Source organism: Chiloscyllium punctatum, chromosome 45 (assembly GCF_047496795.1).
Source record: "Chiloscyllium punctatum isolate Juve2018m chromosome 45, sChiPun1.3, whole genome shotgun sequence".
NCBI lineage: Eukaryota > Metazoa > Chordata > Chondrichthyes > Orectolobiformes > Hemiscylliidae > Chiloscyllium > Chiloscyllium punctatum.
This window is the reverse complement of record NC_092783.1, coordinates 30,913,072-30,929,096: the sequence shown is the minus strand read 5'-3', so window position 1 is coordinate 30,929,096 and position 16,025 is coordinate 30,913,072. Positions and strand designations below refer to the sequence as shown.

Here is a 16,025-nt window from a genome sequence, read left to right as displayed (position 1 = left end):
GCACAGGTACAGTTCATTCACCACTTGAAGACAAGGGCTCGTCAACGTGCTTTCCGTCTCGATCTTGCTCAGTGAGAATTGCAAAGAAGAGAGAGTTCACGACTCAACATTCTCCACGCAAACGGCACGGAAAAACACAACCTGCTCTTGAATTCGATGTTTTCACCTCTTTAAACTGACAGGATAAAGAGGATGTGTCATCCTCTCTGGGCCCATTAAGGGCGTTATTACGCTCCAGAGGGAACCTCACACCAAGGGGAAAAGTGTCACTGAAATGAACTGACCAGGAGTGGTGTGTGAGTCAGTGTAAACAGTGAGCAGTAAAGGGTGACCCATTAGCACCAACTCTGAGCTTTGTACCACCAGCTCTACACTCACTTCCTGCCTCATGCCTCGCGGTCGGCATTGTCTTTCACTTTTATTACACTCCCTCGCTGCCGTTCTCAACCTATTTCCGACCGATAGCAGGTGTCCGTTTAGGACCTGCCCCTTTTTGAAACGGATTCCTGGGAGATCGGCGTCACTCGATGGGGTAGGCTTTTGCCCGAAACGTCGATTTCGCTGCTCCTTGGATGCCTGCCTGAACTGTTGTGCTCTTCCAGCGCCACTCATCCAGGGTAGGATTTACTGCCCATCCCTGATTACCCGACAGATCAGGGGGATGAGTTACTTTCCTGAACCCTTGAACTCCTCAGCACGGAGCTCCAGCCATGAGGCTGCTAGGGAAGGGGTTCCAGGACTTTGATCCAGCGCTAGCGAAGCTACAACGAGATCTTTACAACTCAGAAAGCTGAGATGATAGGAGGGGGATTCGCGGAGCTAGTTTACCGGTGTATCTGCTGCCTTTGCCCTTCTAGATGAATGCAAACAATCACTGGGCTGACTCTGGCAGGATCAGCGGGTGTATTCTGTGCGTAACTAGGAATTCGTTTTCAATCGGATAATTCACAATTAGAGAAATAAATCTTCATTACCAGACTGGGAGCTGTATCCAGGTCTGGACGATGCAAAGTCGGATTCCTAAACAGGGATCCCGCCCTGTGACGCTGACAGGAAACCTTGCCAACTGACTTGTACACACGCTGGTGACTGTCCTTCACTCCATATCCACCTTCAGCAGCAATGTTTTCTCTTTTCCTCCTTCAGCAGAAAAAGAAAAGACAACTGCACTCCAACTCTAGGAGAAGGAGGATTTATTTTCCGTTGGCGTAAAATGAATGAACGGTGACGGCAGAGAATGAGGGTGATGATCAGCTCGTGGAGTGTGTGCGCGCGCGCGTTTGCCACAGCATTCCCTGGTAAGTCAGCAGTGTCTCCACCTCACGTCGTTATTCCCACCAAACTGGGAATGAAGGTGGGAGAATAAAAGCGAATGAGAAGCAGGAGCGCGTGTGGAACAGCGGCACGAAATTGCAGGTAGAACGAAGAGTGACACTACTGCTGGAACGAGATGCAGGATCGCCAAATCATAACAGGCTGCAACAGAACGTTGAGCTGTCTGACCAGCAACACAACTGTGGTAAGAAGATGCAAGTGCGCACTGTTGGCACAGCAAGCAGGCACCACTGGGATTCGAACCCAGGATCTCCTGTTTACTTGACAGGCGCTTTAACCATCTAAGCCATGGCGCCACAACGCGCGCGGTTGGGCGCTGAGTGCACAGGTACAGTTCATTCACCACTTGAAGACAAGGGCTCGTCAACGTGCTTTCCGTCTCGATCTTGCTCAGTGAGAATTGCAAAGAAGAGAGAGTTCACGACTCAACATTCTCCACGCAAACGGCACGGAAAAACACAACCTGCTCTTGAATTCGATGTTTTCACCTCTTTAAACTGACAGGATAAAGAGGATGTGTCATCCTCTCTGGGCCCATTAAGGGCGTTATTACGCTCCAGAGGGAACCTCACACCAAGGGGAAAAGTGTCACTGAAATGAACTGACCAGGAGTGGTGTGTGAGTCAGTGTAAACAGTGAGCAGTAAAGGGTGACCCATTAGCACCAACTCTGAGCTTTGTACCACCAGCTCTACACTCACTTCCTGCCTCATGCCTCGCGGTCGGCATTGTCTTTCACTTTTATTACACTCCCTCGCTGCCGTTCTCAACCTATTTCCGACCGATAGCAGGTGTCCGTTTAGGACCTGCCCCTTTTTGAAACGGATTCCTGGGAGATCGGCGTCACTCGATGGGGTAGGCTTTTGCCCGAAACGTCGATTTCGCTGCTCCTTGGATGCCTGCCTGAACTGTTGTGCTCTTCCAGCGCCACTCATCCAGGGTAGGATTTACTGCCCATCCCTGATTACCCGACAGATCAGGGGGATGAGTTACTTTCCTGAACCCTTGAACTCCTCAGCACGGAGCTCCAGCCATGAGGCTGCTAGGGAAGGGGTTCCAGGACTTTGATCCAGCGCTAGCGAAGCTACAACGAGATCTTTACAACTCAGAAAGCTGGGATGATAGGAGGGGGATTCGCGGAGCTAGTTTACCGGTGTATCTGCTGCCTTTGCCCTTCTAGATGAATGCAAACAATCACTGGGCTGACTCTGGCAGGATCAGCGGGTGTATTCTGTGCGTAACTAGGAATTCGTTTTCAATCGGATAATTCACAATTAGAGAAATAAATCTTCATTACCAGACTGGGAGCTGTATCCAGGTCTGGACGATGCAAAGTCGGATTCCTAAACAGGGATCCCGCCCTGTGACGCTGACAGGAAACCTTGCCAACTGACTTGTACACACGCTGGTGACTGTCCTTCACTCCATATCCACCGTCAGCAGCAATGTTTTCTCTTTTCCTCCTTCAGCAGAAAAAGAAAAGACAACTGCACTCCAACTCTAGGAGAAGGAGGATCTATTTTCCGTTGGCGTAAAATGAATGAACGGTGACGGCAGAGAATGAGGGTGATGATCAGCTCGTGGAGTGTGTGCGCGCGCGCGTTTGCCACAGCATTCCCTGGTAAGTCAGCAGTGTCTCCACCTCACGTCGTTATTCCCACCAAACTGGGAATGAAGGTGGGAGAATAAAAGCGAATGAGAAGCAGGAGCGCGTGTGGAACAGCGGCACGAAATTCCAGGTAGAACGAAGAGTGACACGACTGCTGGAACGAGATGCAGGATCGCCAAATCATAACAGGCTGCAACAGAACGTTGAGCTGTCTGACCAGCAACACAACTGTGGTAAGAAGATGCAAGTGCGCACTGTTGGCACAGCAAGCAGGCACCACTGGGATTCGAACCCAGGATCTCCTGTTTACTAGACAGGCGCTTTAACCATCTAAGCCATGGCGCCACAACGCGCGCGGTTGGGCGGTGAGTGCACAGGTACAGTTCATTCACCACTTGAAGACAAGGGCTCGTCAACGTGCTTTCCGTCTCGATCTTGCTCAGTGAGAATTGCAAAGAAGAGAGAGTTCACGACTCAACATTCTCCACGCAAACGGCACGGAAAAACACAACCTGCTCTTGAATTCGATGTTTTCACCTCTTTAAACTGACAGGATAAAGAGGATGTGTCATCCTCTCTGGGCCCATTAAGGGCGTTATTACGCTCCAGAGGGAACCTCACACCAAGGGGAAAAGTGTCACTGAAATGAACTGACCAGGAGTGGTGTGTGAGTCAGTGTAAACAGTGAGCAGTAAAGGGTGACCCATTAGCACCAACTCTGAGCTTTGTACCACCAGCTCTACACTCACTTCCTGCCTCATGCCTCGCGGTCGGCATTGTCTTTCACTTTTATTACACTCCCTCGCTGCCGTTCTCAACCTATTTCCGACCGATAGCAGGTGTCCGTTTAGGACCTGCCCCTTTTTGAAACGGATTCCTGGGAGATCGGCGTCACTCGATGGGGTAGGCTTTTGCCCGAAACGTCGATTTCGCTGCTCCTTGGATGCCTGCCTGAACTGTTGTGCTCTTCCAGCGCCACTCATCCAGGGTAGGATTTACTGCCCATCCCTGATTACCCGACAGATCAGGGGGATGAGTTACTTTCCTGAACCCTTGAACTCCTCAGCACGGAGCTCCAGCCATGAGGCTGCTAGGGAAGGGGTTCCAGGACTTTGATCCAGCGCTAGCGAAGCTACAACGAGATCTTTACAACTCAGAAAGCTGGGATGATAGGAGGGGGATTCGCGAAGCTAGTTTACCGGTGTATCTGCTGCCTTTGCCCTTCTAGATGAATGCAAACAATCACTGGGCTGACTCTGGCAGGATCAGCGGGTGTATTCTGTGCGTAACTAGGAATTCGTTTTCAATCGGATAATTCACAATTAGAGAAATAAATCTTCATTACCAGACTGGGAGCTGTATCCAGGTCTGGACGATGCAAAGTCGGATTCCTAAACAGGGATCCCGCCCTGTGACGCTGACAGGAAACCTTGCCAACTGACTTGTACACACGCTGGTGACTGTCCTTCACTCCATATCCACCTTCAGCAGCAATGTTTTCTCTTTTCCTCCTTCAGCAGAAAAAGAAAAGACAACTGCACTCCAACTCTAGGAGAAGGAGGATCTATTTTCCGTTGGCGTAAAATGAATGAACGGTGACGGCAGAGAATGAGGGTGATGATCAGCTCGTGGAGTGTGTGCGCGCGCGCGTTTGCCACAGCATTCCCTGGTAAGTCAGCAGTGTCTCCACCTCACGTCGTTATTCCCACCAAACTGGGAATGAAGGTGGGAGAATAAAAGCGAATGAGAAGCAGGAGCGCGTGTGGAACAGCGGCACGAAATTGCAGGTAGAACGAAGAGTGACACGACTGCTGGAACGAGATGCAGGATCGCCAAATCATAACAGGCTGCAACAGAACGTTGAGCTGTCTGACCAGCAACACAACTGTGGTAAGAAGATGCAAGTGCGCACTGTTGGCACAGCAAGCAGGCACCACTGGGATTCGAACCCAGGATCTCCTGTTTACTAGACAGGCGCTTTAACCATCTAAGCCATGGCGCCACAACGCGCGCGGTTGGGCGGTGAGTGCACAGGTACAGTTCATTCACCACTTGAAGACAAGGGCTCGTCAACGTGCTTTCCGTCTCGATCTTACTCAGTGAGAATTGCAAAGAAGAGAGAGTTCACGACTCAACATTCTCCACGCAAACGGCACGGAAAAACACAACCTGCTCTTGAATTCGATGTTTTCACCTCTTTAAACTGACAGGATAAAGAGGATGTGTCATCCTCTCTGGGCCCATTAAGGGCGTTATTACGCTCCAGAGGGAACCTCACACCAAGGGGAAAAGTGTCACTGAAATGAACTGACCAGGAGTGGTGTGTGAGTCAGTGTAAACAGTGAGCAGTAAAGGGTGACCCATTAGCACCAACTCTGAGCTTTGTACCACCAGCTCTACACTCACTTCCTGCCTCATGCCTCGCGGTCGGCATTGTCTTTCACTTTTATTACACTCCCTCGCTGCCGTTCTCAACCTATTTCCGACCGATAGCAGGTGTCCGTTTAGGACCTGACCCTTTTTGAAACGGATTCCTGGGAGATCGGCGTCACTCGATGGGGTAGGCTTTTGCCCGAAACGTCGATTTCGCTGCTCCTTGGATGCCTGCCTGAACTGTTGTGCTCTTCCAGCGCCACTCATCCAGGGTAGGATTTACTGCCCATCCCTGATTACCCGACAGATCAGGGGGATGAGTTACTTTCCTGAACCCTTGAACTCCTCAGCACGGAGCTCCAGCCATGAGGCTGCTAGGGAAGGGGTTCCAGGACTTTGATCCAGCGCTAGCGAAGCTACAACGAGATCTTTACAACTCAGAAAGCTGGGATGATAGGAGGGGGATTCGCGGAGCTAGATAACCGGTGTATCTGCTGCCTTTGCCCTTCTAGATGAATGCAAACAATCACTGGGCTGACTCTGGCAGGATCAGCGGGTGTATTCTGTGCGTAACTAGGAATTCGTTTTCAATCGGATAATTCACAATTAGAGAAATAAATCTTCATTACCAGACTGGGAGCTGTATCCAGGTCTGGACGATGCAAAGTCGGATTCCTAAACAGGGATCCCGCCCTGTGACGCTGACAGGAAACCTTGCCAACTGACTTGTACACACGCTGGTGACTGTCCTTCACTCCATATCCACCTTCAGCAGCAATGTTTTCTCTTTTCCTCCTTCAGCAGAAAAAGAAAAGACAACTGCACTCCAACTCTAGGAGAAGGAGGATTTATTTTCCGTTGGCGTAAAATGAATGAACGGTGACGGCAGAGAATGAGGGTGATGATCAGCTCGTGGAGTGTGTGCGCGCGCGCGTTTGCCACAGCATTCCCTGGTAAGTCAGCAGTGTCTCCACCTCACGTCGTTATTCCCACCAAACTGGGAATGAAGGTGGGAGAATAAAAGCGAATGAGAAGCAGGAGCGCGTGTGGAACAGCGGCACGAAATTCCAGGTAGAACGAAGAGTGACACTACTGCTGGAACGAGATGCAGGATCGCCAAATCATAACAGGCTGCAACAGAACGTTGAGCTGTCTGACCAGCAACACAACTGTGGTAAGAAGATGCAAGTGCGCACTGTTGGCACAGCAAGCAGGCACCACTGGGATTCGAACCCAGGATCTCCTGTTTACTAGACAGGCGCTTTAACCATCTAAGCCATGGCGCCACAACGCGCGCGGTTGGGCGGTGAGTGCACAGGTACAGTTCATTCACCACTTGAAGACAAGGGCTCGTCAACGTGCTTTCCGTCTCGATCTTGCTCAGTGAGAATTGCAAAGAAGAGAGAGTTCACGACTCAACATTCTCCACGCAAACGGCACGGAAAAACACAACCTGCTCTTGAATTCGATGTTTTCACCTCTTTAAACTGACAGGATAAAGAGGATGTGTCATCCTCTCTGGGCCCATTAAGGGCGTTATTACGCTCCAGAGGGAACCTCACACCAAGGGGAAAAGTGTCACTGAAATGAACTGACCAGGAGTGGTGTGTGAGTCAGTGTAAACAGTGAGCAGTAAAGGGTGACCCATTAGCACCAACTCTGAGCTTTGTACCACCAGCTCTACACTCACTTCCTGCCTCATGCCTCGCGGTCGGCATTGTCTTTCACTTTTATTACACTCCCTCGCTGCCGTTCTCAACCTATTTCCGACCGATAGCAGGTGTCCGTTTCGGACCTGCCCCTTTTTGAAACGGATTCCTGGGAGATCGGCGTCACTCGATGGGGTAGGCTTTTGCCCGAAACGTCGATTTCGCTGCTCCTTGGATGCCTGCCTGAACTGTTGTGCTCTTCCAGCGCCACTCATCCAGGGTAGGATTTACTGCCCATCCCTGATTACCCGACAGATCAGGGGGATGAGTTACTTTCCTGAACCCTTGAACTCCTCAGCACGGAGCTCCAGCCATGAGGCTGCTAGGGAAGGGGTTCCAGGACTTTGATCCAGCGCTAGCGAAGCTACAACGAGATCTTTACAACTCAGAAAGCTGAGATGATAGGAGGGGGATTCGCGGAGCTAGTTTACCGGTGTATCTGCTGCCTTTGCCCTTCTAGATGAATGCAAACAATCACTGGGCTGACTCTGGCAGGATCAGCGGGTGTATTCTGTGCGTAACTAGGAATTCGTTTTCAATCGGATAATTCACAATTAGAGAAATAAATCTTCATTACCAGACTGGGAGCTGTATCCAGGTCTGGACGATGCAAAGTCGGATTCCTAAACAGGGATCCCGCCCTGTGACGCTGACAGGAAACCTTGCCAACTGACTTGTACACACGCTGGTGACTGTCCTTCACTCCATATCCACCTTCAGCAGCAATGTTTTCTCTTTTCCTCCTTCAGCAGAAAAAGAAAAGACAACTGCACTCCAACTCTAGGAGAAGGAGGATCTATTTTCCGTTGGCGTAAAATGAATGAACGGTGACGGCAGAGAATGAGGGTGATGATCAGCTCGTGGAGTGTGTGCGCGCGCGCGTTTGCCACAGCATTCCCTGGTAAGTCAGCAGTGTCTCCACCTCACGTCGTTATTCCCACCAAACTGGGAATGAAGGTGGGAGAATAAAAGCGAATGAGAAGCAGGAGCGCGTGTGGAACAGCGGCACGAAATTGCAGGTAGAACGAAGAGTGACACGACTGCTGGAACGAGATGCAGGATCGCCAAATCATAACAGGCTGCAACAGAACGTTGAGCTGTCTGACCAGCAACACAACTGTGGTAAGAAGATGCAAGTGCGCACTGTCGGCACAGCAAGCAGGCACCACTGGGATTCGAACCCAGGATCTCCTGTTTACTAGACAGACGCTTTAACCATCTAAGCCATGGCGCCACAGGGCGCGCGGCTGGGCGCTGAGTGCACAGGTACAGTTTATTCACCACTTGAAGACAAGGGCTCGTCAACGTGCTTTCCGTCTCGATCTTACTCAGTGAGAATTGCAAAGAAGAGAGAGTTCACGACTCAACATTCTCCACGCAAACGGCACGGAAAAACACAACCTGCTCTTGAATTCGATGTTTTCACCTCTTTAAACTGACAGGATAAAGAGGATGTGTCATCCTCTCTGGGCCCATTAAGGGCGTTATTACGCTCCAGAGGGAACCTCACACCAAGGGGAAAAGTGTCACTGAAATGAACTGACCAGGAGTGGTGTGTGAGTCAGTGTAAACAGTGAGCAGTAAAGGGTGACCCATTAGCACCAACTCTGAGCTTTGTACCACCAGCTCTACACTCACTTCCTGCCTCATGCCTCGCGGTCGGCATTGTCTTTCACTTTTATTACACTCCCTCGCTGCCGTTCTCAACCTATTTCCGACCGATAGCAGGTGTCCGTTTCGGACCTGCCCCTTTTTGAAACGGATTCCTGGGAGATCGGCGTCACTCGATGGGGTAGGCTTTTGCCCGAAACGTCGATTTCGCTGCTCCTTGGATGCCTGCCTGAACTGTTGTGCTCTTCCAGCGCCACTCATCCAGGGTAGGATTTACTGCCCATCCCTGATTACCCGACAGATCAGGGGGATGAGTTACTTTCCTGAACCCTTGAACTCCTCAGCACGGAGCTCCAGCCATGAGGCTGCTAGGGAAGGGGTTCCAGGACTTTGATCCAGCGCTAGCGAAGCTACAACGAGATCTTTACAACTCAGAAAGCTGAGATGATAGGAGGGGGATTCGCGGAGCTAGTTTACCGGTGTATCTGCTGCCTTTGCCCTTCTAGATGAATGCAAACAATCACTGGGCTGACTCTGGCAGGATCAGCGGGTGTATTCTGTGCGTAACTAGGAATTCGTTTTCAATCGGATAATTCACAATTAGAGAAATAAATCTTCATTACCAGACTGGGAGCTGTATCCAGGTCTGGACGATGCAAAGTCGGATTCCTAAACAGGGATCCCGCCCTGTGACGCTGACAGGAAACCTTGCCAACTGACTTGTACACACGCTGGTGACTGTCCTTCACTCCATATCCACCTTCAGCAGCAATGTTTTCTCTTTTCCTCCTTCAGCAGAAAAAGAAAAGACAACTGCACTCCAACTCTAGGAGAAGGAGGATCTATTTTCCGTTGGCGTAAAATGAATGAACGGTGACGGCAGAGAATGAGGGTGATGATCAGCTCGTGGAGTGTGTGCGCGCGCGCGTTTGCCACAGCATTCCCTGGTAAGTCAGCAGTGTCTCCACCTCACGTCGTTATTCCCACCAAACTGGGAATGAAGGTGGGAGAATAAAAGCGAATGAGAAGCAGGAGCGCGTGTGGAACAGCGGCACGAAATTCCAGGTAGAACGAAGAGTGACACGACTGCTGGAACGAGATGCAGGATCGCCAAATCATAACAGGCTGCAACAGAACGTTGAGCTGTCTGACCAGCAACACAACTGTGGTAAGAAGATGCAAGTGCGCACTGTTGGCACAGCAAGCAGGCACCACTGGGATTCGAACCCAGGATCTCCTGTTTACTAGACAGGCGCTTTAACCATCTAAGCCATGGCGCCACAACGCGCGCGGTTGGGCGGTGAGTGCACAGGTACAGTTCATTCACCACTTGAAGACAAGGGCTCGTCAACGTGCTTTCCGTCTCGATCTTGCTCAGTGAGAATTGCAAAGAAGAGAGAGTTCACGACTCAACATTCTCCACGCAAACGGCACGGAAAAACACAACCTGCTCTTGAATTCGATGTTTTCACCTCTTTAAACTGACAGGATAAAGAGGATGTGTCATCCTCTCTGGGCCCATTAAGGGCGTTATTACGCTCCAGAGGGAACCTCACACCAAGGGGAAAAGTGTCACTGAAATGAACTGACCAGGAGTGGTGTGTGAGTCAGTGTAAACAGTGAGCAGTAAAGGGTGACCCATTAGCACCAACTCTGAGCTTTGTACCACCAGCTCTACACTCACTTCCTGCCTCATGCCTCGCGGTCGGCATTGTCTTTCACTTTTATTACACTCCCTCGCTGCCGTTCTCAACCTATTTCCGACCGATAGCAGGTGTCCGTTTAGGACCTGCCCCTTTTTGAAACGGATTCCTGGGAGATCGGCGTCACTCGATGGGGTAGGCTTTTGCCCGAAACGTCGATTTCGCTGCTCCTTGGATGCCTGCCTGAACTGTTGTGCTCTTCCAGCGCCACTCATCCAGGGTAGGATTTACTGCCCATCCCTGATTACCCGACAGATCAGGGGGATGAGTTACTTTCCTGAACCCTTGAACTCCTCAGCACGGAGCTCCAGCCATGAGGCTGCTAGGGAAGGGGTTCCAGGACTTTGATCCAGCGCTAGCGAAGCTACAACGAGATCTTTACAACTCAGAAAGCTGGGATGATAGGAGGGGGATTCGCGGAGCTAGTTTACCGGTGTATCTGCTGCCTTTGCCCTTCTAGATGAATGCAAACAATCACTGGGCTGACTCTGGCAGGATCAGCGGGTGTATTCTGTGCGTAACTAGGAATTCGTTTTCAATCGGATAATTCACAATTAGAGAAATAAATCTTCATTACCAGACTGGGAGCTGTATCCAGGTCTGGACGATGCAAAGTCGGATTCCTAAACAGGGATCCCGCCCTGTGACGCTGACAGGAAACCTTGCCAACTGACTTGTACACACGCTGGTGACTGTCCTTCACTCCATATCCACCTTCAGCAGCAATGTTTTCTCTTTTCCTCCTTCAGCAGAAAAAGAAAAGACAACTGCACTCCAACTCTAGGAGAAGGAGGATTTATTTTCCGTTGGCGTAAAATGAATGAACGGTGACGGCAGAGAATGAGGGTGATGATCAGCTCGTGGAGTGTGTGCGCGCGCGCGTTTGCCACAGCATTCCCTGGTAAGTCAGCAGTGTCTCCACCTCACGTCGTTATTCCCACCAAACTGGGAATGAAGGTGGGAGAATAAAAGCGAATGAGAAGCAGGAGCGCGTGTGGAACAGCGGCACGAAATTCCAGGTAGAACGAAGAGTGACACTACTGCTGGAACGAGATGCAGGATCGCCAAATCATAACAGGCTGCAACAGAACGTTGAGCTGTCTGACCAGCAACACAACTGTGGTAAGAAGATGCAAGTGCGCACTGTTGGCACAGCAAGCAGGCACCACTGGGATTCGAACCCAGGATCTCCTGTTTACTTGACAGGCGCTTTAACCATCTAAGCCATTGCGCCACAACGCGCGCGGTTGGGCGCTGAGTGCACAGGTACAGTTCATTCACCACTTGTAGACAAGGGCTCGTCAACGTGCTTTCCGTCTCGATCTTGCTCAGTGAGAATTGCAAAGAAGAGAGAGTTCACGACTCAACATTCTCCACGCAAACGGCACGGAAAAACACAACCTGCTCTTGAATTCGATGTTTTCACCTCTTTAAACTGACAGGATAAAGAGGATGTGTCATCCTCTCTGGGCCCATTAAGGGCGTTATTACGCTCCAGAGGGAACCTCACACCAAGGGGAAAAGTGTCACTGAAATAAACTGACCAGGAGTGGTGTGTGAGTCAGTGTAAACAGTGAGCAGTAAAGGGTGACCCATTAGCACCAACTCTGAGCTTTGTACCACCAGCTCTACACTCACTTCCTGCCTCATGCCTCGCGGTCGGCATTGTCTTTCACTTTTATTACACTCCCTCGCTGCCGTTCTCAACCTATTTCCGACCGATAGCAGGTGTCCGTTTAGGACCTGCCCCTTTTTGAAACGGATTCCTGGGAGATCGGCGTCACTCGATGGGGTAGGCTTTTGCCCGAAACGTCGATTTCGCTGCTCCTTGGATGCCTGCCTGAACTGTTGTGCTCTTCCAGCGCCACTCATCCAGGGTAGGATTTACTGCCCATCCCTGATTACCCGACAGATCAGGGGGATGAGTTACTTTCCTGAACCCTTGAACTCCTCAGCACGGAGCTCCAGCCATGAGGCTGCTAGGGAAGGGGTTCCAGGACTTTGATCCAGCGCTAGCGAAGCTACAACGAGATCTTTACAACTCAGAAAGCTGGGATGATAGGAGGGGGATTCGCGAAGCTAGTTTACCGGTGTATCTGCTGCCTTTGCCCTTCTAGATGAATGCAAACAATCACTGGGCTGACTCTGGCAGGATCAGCGGGTGTATTCTGTGCGTAACTAGGAATTCGTTTTCAATCGGATAATTCACAATTAGAGAAATAAATCTTCATTACCAGACTGGGAGCTGTATCCAGGTCTGGACGATGCAAAGTCGGATTCCTAAACAGGGATCCCGCCCTGTGACGCTGACAGGAAACCTTGCCAACTGACTTGTACACACGCTGGTGACTGTCCTTCACTCCATATCCACCTTCAGCAGCAATGTTTTCTCTTTTCCTCCTTCAGCAGAAAAAGAAAAGACAACTGCACTCCAACTCTAGGAGAAGGAGGATCTATTTTCCGTTGGCGTAAAATGAATGAACGGTGACGGCAGAGAATGAGGGTGATGATCAGCTCGTGGAGTGTGTGCGCGCGCGCGTTTGCCACAGCATTCCCTGGTAAGTCAGCAGTGTCTCCACCTCACGTCGTTATTCCCACCAAACTGGGAATGAAGGTGGGAGAATAAAAGCGAATGAGAAGCAGGAGCGCGTGTGGAACAGCGGCACGAAATTGCAGGTAGAACGAAGAGTGACACGACTGCTGGAACGAGATGCAGGATCGCCAAATCATAACAGGCTGCAACAGAACGTTGAGCTGTCTGACCAGCAACACAACTGTGGTAAGAAGATGCAAGTGCGCACTGTTGGCACAGCAAGCAGGCACCACTGGGATTCGAACCCAGGATCTCCTGTTTACTAGACAGGCGCTTTAACCATCTAAGCCATGGCGCCACAACGCGCGCGGTTGGGCGGTGAGTGCACAGGTACAGTTCATTCACCACTTGAAGACAAGGGCTCGTCAACGTGCTTTCCGTCTCGATCTTGCTCAGTGAGAATTGCAAAGAAGAGAGAGTTCACGACTCAACATTCTCCACGCAAACGGCACGGAAAAACACAACCTGCTCTTGAATTCGATGTTTTCACCTCTTTAAACTGACAGGATAAAGAGGATGTGTCATCCTCTCTGGGCCCATTAAGGGCGTTATTACGCTCCAGAGGGAACCTCACACCAAGGGGAAAAGTGTCACTGAAATGAACTGACCAGGAGTGGTGTGTGAGTCAGTGTAAACAGTGAGCAGTAAAGGGTGACCCATTAGCACCAACTCTGAGCTTTGTGCCACCAGCTCTACACTCACTTCCTGCCTCATGCCTCGCGGTCGGCATTGTCTTTCACTTTTATTACACTCCCTCGCTGCCGTTCTCAACCTATTTCCGACCGATAGCAGGTGTCCGTTTCGGACCTGCCCCTTTTTGAAACGGATTCCTGGGAGATCGGCGTCACTCGATGGGGTAGGCTTTTGCCCGAAACGTCGATTTCGCTGCTCCTTGGATGCCTGCCTGAACTGTTGTGCTCTTCCAGCGCCACTCATCCAGGGTAGGATTTACTGCCCATCCCTGATTACCCGACAGATCAGGGGGATGAGTTACTTTCCTGAACCCTTGAACTCCTCAGCACGGAGCTCCAGCCATGAGGCTGCTAGGGAAGGGGTTCCAGGACTTTGATCCAGCGCTAGCGAAGCTACAACGAGATCTTTACAACTCAGAAAGCTGAGATGATAGGAGGGGGATTCGCGGAGCTAGTTTACCGGTGTATCTGCTGCCTTTGCCCTTCTAGATGAATGCAAACAATCACTGGGCTGACTCTGGCAGGATCAGCGGGTGTATTCTGTGCGTAACTAGGAATTCGTTTTCAATCGGATAATTCACAATTAGAGAAATAAATCTTCATTACCAGACTGGGAGCTGTATCCAGGTCTGGACGATGCAAAGTCGGATTCCTAAACAGGGATCCCGCCCTGTGACGCTGACAGGAAACCTTGCCAACTGACTTGTACACACGCTGGTGACTGTCCTTCACTCCATATCCACCTTCAGCAGCAATGTTTTCTCTTTTCCTCCTTCAGCAGAAAAAGAAAAGACAACTGCACTCCAACTCTAGGAGAAGGAGGATTTATTTTCCGTTGGCGTAAAATGAATGAACGATGACGGCAGAGAATGAGGGTGATGATCAGCTCGTGGAGTGTGTGCGCGCGCGCGTTTGCCACAGCATTCCCTGGTAAGTCAGCAGTGTCTCCACCTCACGTCGTTATTCCCACCAAACTGGGAATGAAGGTGGGAGAATAAAAGCGAATGAGAAGCAGGAGCGCGTGTGGAACAGCGGCACGAAATTCCAGGTAGAACGAAGAGTGACACTACTGCTGGAACGAGATGCAGGATCGCCAAACCATAACAGGCTGCAACAGAAAGTTGAGCTGTCTGACCAGCAACACAACTCTGGTAAGAAGATGCAAGTGCGCACTTTCGGCACAGCAAGCAGGCACCACTGGGATTCGAACCCAGGATCTCCTGTTTACTAGACAGGCGCTTTAACCATCTAAGCCATGGCGCCACAACGCGCGCGGTTGGGCGGTGAGTGCACAGGTACAGTTTATTCACCACTTGAAGACAAGGGCTCGTCAACGTGCTTTCCGTCTCGATCTTGCTCAGTGAGAATTGCAAAGAAGAGAGAGTTCACGACTCAACATTCTCCACGCAAACGGCACGGAAAAACACAACCTGCTCTTGAATTCGATGTTTTCACCTCTTTAAACTGACAGGATAAAGAGGATGTGTCATCCTCTCTGGGCCCATTAAGGGCGTTATTACGCTCCAGAGGGAACCTCACACCAAGGGGAAAAGTGTCACTGAAATGAACTGACCAGGAGTGGTGTGTGAGTCAGTGTAAACAGTGAGCAGTAAAGGGTGACCCATTAGCACCAACTCTGAGCTTTGTACCACCAGCTCTACACTCACTTCCTGCCTCATGCCTCGCGGTCGGCATTGTCTTTCACTTTTATTACACTCCCTCGCTGCCGTTCTCAACCTATTTCCGACCGATAGCAGGTGTCCGTTTAGGACCTGCCCCTTTTTGAAACGGATTCCTGGGAGATCGGCGTCACTCGATGGGGTAGGCTTTTGCCCGAAACGTCGATTTCGCTGCTCCTTGGATGCCTGCCTGAACTGTTGTGCTCTTCCAGCGCCACTCATCCAGGGTAGGATTTACTGCCCATCCCTGATTACCCGACAGATCAGGGGGATGAGTTACTTTCCTGAACCCTTGAACTCCTCAGCACGGAGCTCCAGCCATGAGGCTGCTAGGGAAGGGGTTCCAGGACTTTGATCCAGCGCTAGCGAAGCTACAACGAGATCTTTACAACTCAGAAAGCTGGGATGATAGGAGGGGGATTCGCGGAGCTAGTTTACCGGTGTATCTGCTGCCTTTGCCCTTCTAGATGAATGCAAACAATCACTGGGCTGACTCTGGCAGGATCAGCGGGTGTATTCTGTGCGTAACTAGGAATTCGTTTTCAATCGGATAATTCACAATTAGAGAAATAAATCTTCATTACCAGACTGGGAGCTGTATCCAGGTCTGGACGATGCAAAGTCGGATTCCTAAACAGGGATCCCGCCCTGTGACGCTGACAGGAAACCTTGCCAACTGACTTGTACACACGCTGGTGACTGTCCTTCACTCCATATCCACC

General features: G+C 50.7%; 9 non-coding genes across 9 annotated transcripts; all 9 read right to left on the bottom strand.

The window, feature by feature from the left end:
- Positions 1-1,557: 1,557 nt before the first annotated feature.
- Positions 1,558-1,631, bottom strand: trnat-agu (transfer RNA threonine (anticodon AGU)). The gene has a single exon. It is a non-coding gene; the product is annotated as a tRNA-Thr (tRNA).
- Positions 1,632-3,214: 1,583 nt separating this feature from the next.
- On the bottom strand, positions 3,215-3,288 carry trnat-agu (transfer RNA threonine (anticodon AGU)). The gene has a single exon. It is a non-coding gene; the product is annotated as a tRNA-Thr (tRNA).
- A 1,583-nt stretch (positions 3,289-4,871) lies between these two features.
- trnat-agu (transfer RNA threonine (anticodon AGU)) lies at positions 4,872-4,945 on the bottom strand. Its single transcript has one exon. It is a non-coding gene; the product is annotated as a tRNA-Thr (tRNA).
- A 1,583-nt stretch (positions 4,946-6,528) lies between these two features.
- Positions 6,529-6,602, bottom strand: trnat-agu (transfer RNA threonine (anticodon AGU)). The gene has a single exon. It is a non-coding gene; the product is annotated as a tRNA-Thr (tRNA).
- A 1,583-nt stretch (positions 6,603-8,185) lies between these two features.
- On the bottom strand, positions 8,186-8,259 carry trnat-agu (transfer RNA threonine (anticodon AGU)). The gene has a single exon. It is a non-coding gene; the product is annotated as a tRNA-Thr (tRNA).
- Positions 8,260-9,842: 1,583 nt separating this feature from the next.
- Positions 9,843-9,916, bottom strand: trnat-agu (transfer RNA threonine (anticodon AGU)). Its single transcript has one exon. It is a non-coding gene; the product is annotated as a tRNA-Thr (tRNA).
- Positions 9,917-11,499: 1,583 nt separating this feature from the next.
- On the bottom strand, positions 11,500-11,573 carry trnat-agu (transfer RNA threonine (anticodon AGU)). Its single transcript has one exon. It is a non-coding gene; the product is annotated as a tRNA-Thr (tRNA).
- A 1,583-nt stretch (positions 11,574-13,156) lies between these two features.
- trnat-agu (transfer RNA threonine (anticodon AGU)) lies at positions 13,157-13,230 on the bottom strand. The gene has a single exon. It is a non-coding gene; the product is annotated as a tRNA-Thr (tRNA).
- A 1,583-nt stretch (positions 13,231-14,813) lies between these two features.
- trnat-agu (transfer RNA threonine (anticodon AGU)) lies at positions 14,814-14,887 on the bottom strand. The gene has a single exon. It is a non-coding gene; the product is annotated as a tRNA-Thr (tRNA).
- Between the last annotated feature and the right edge of the window lie 1,138 nt (positions 14,888-16,025).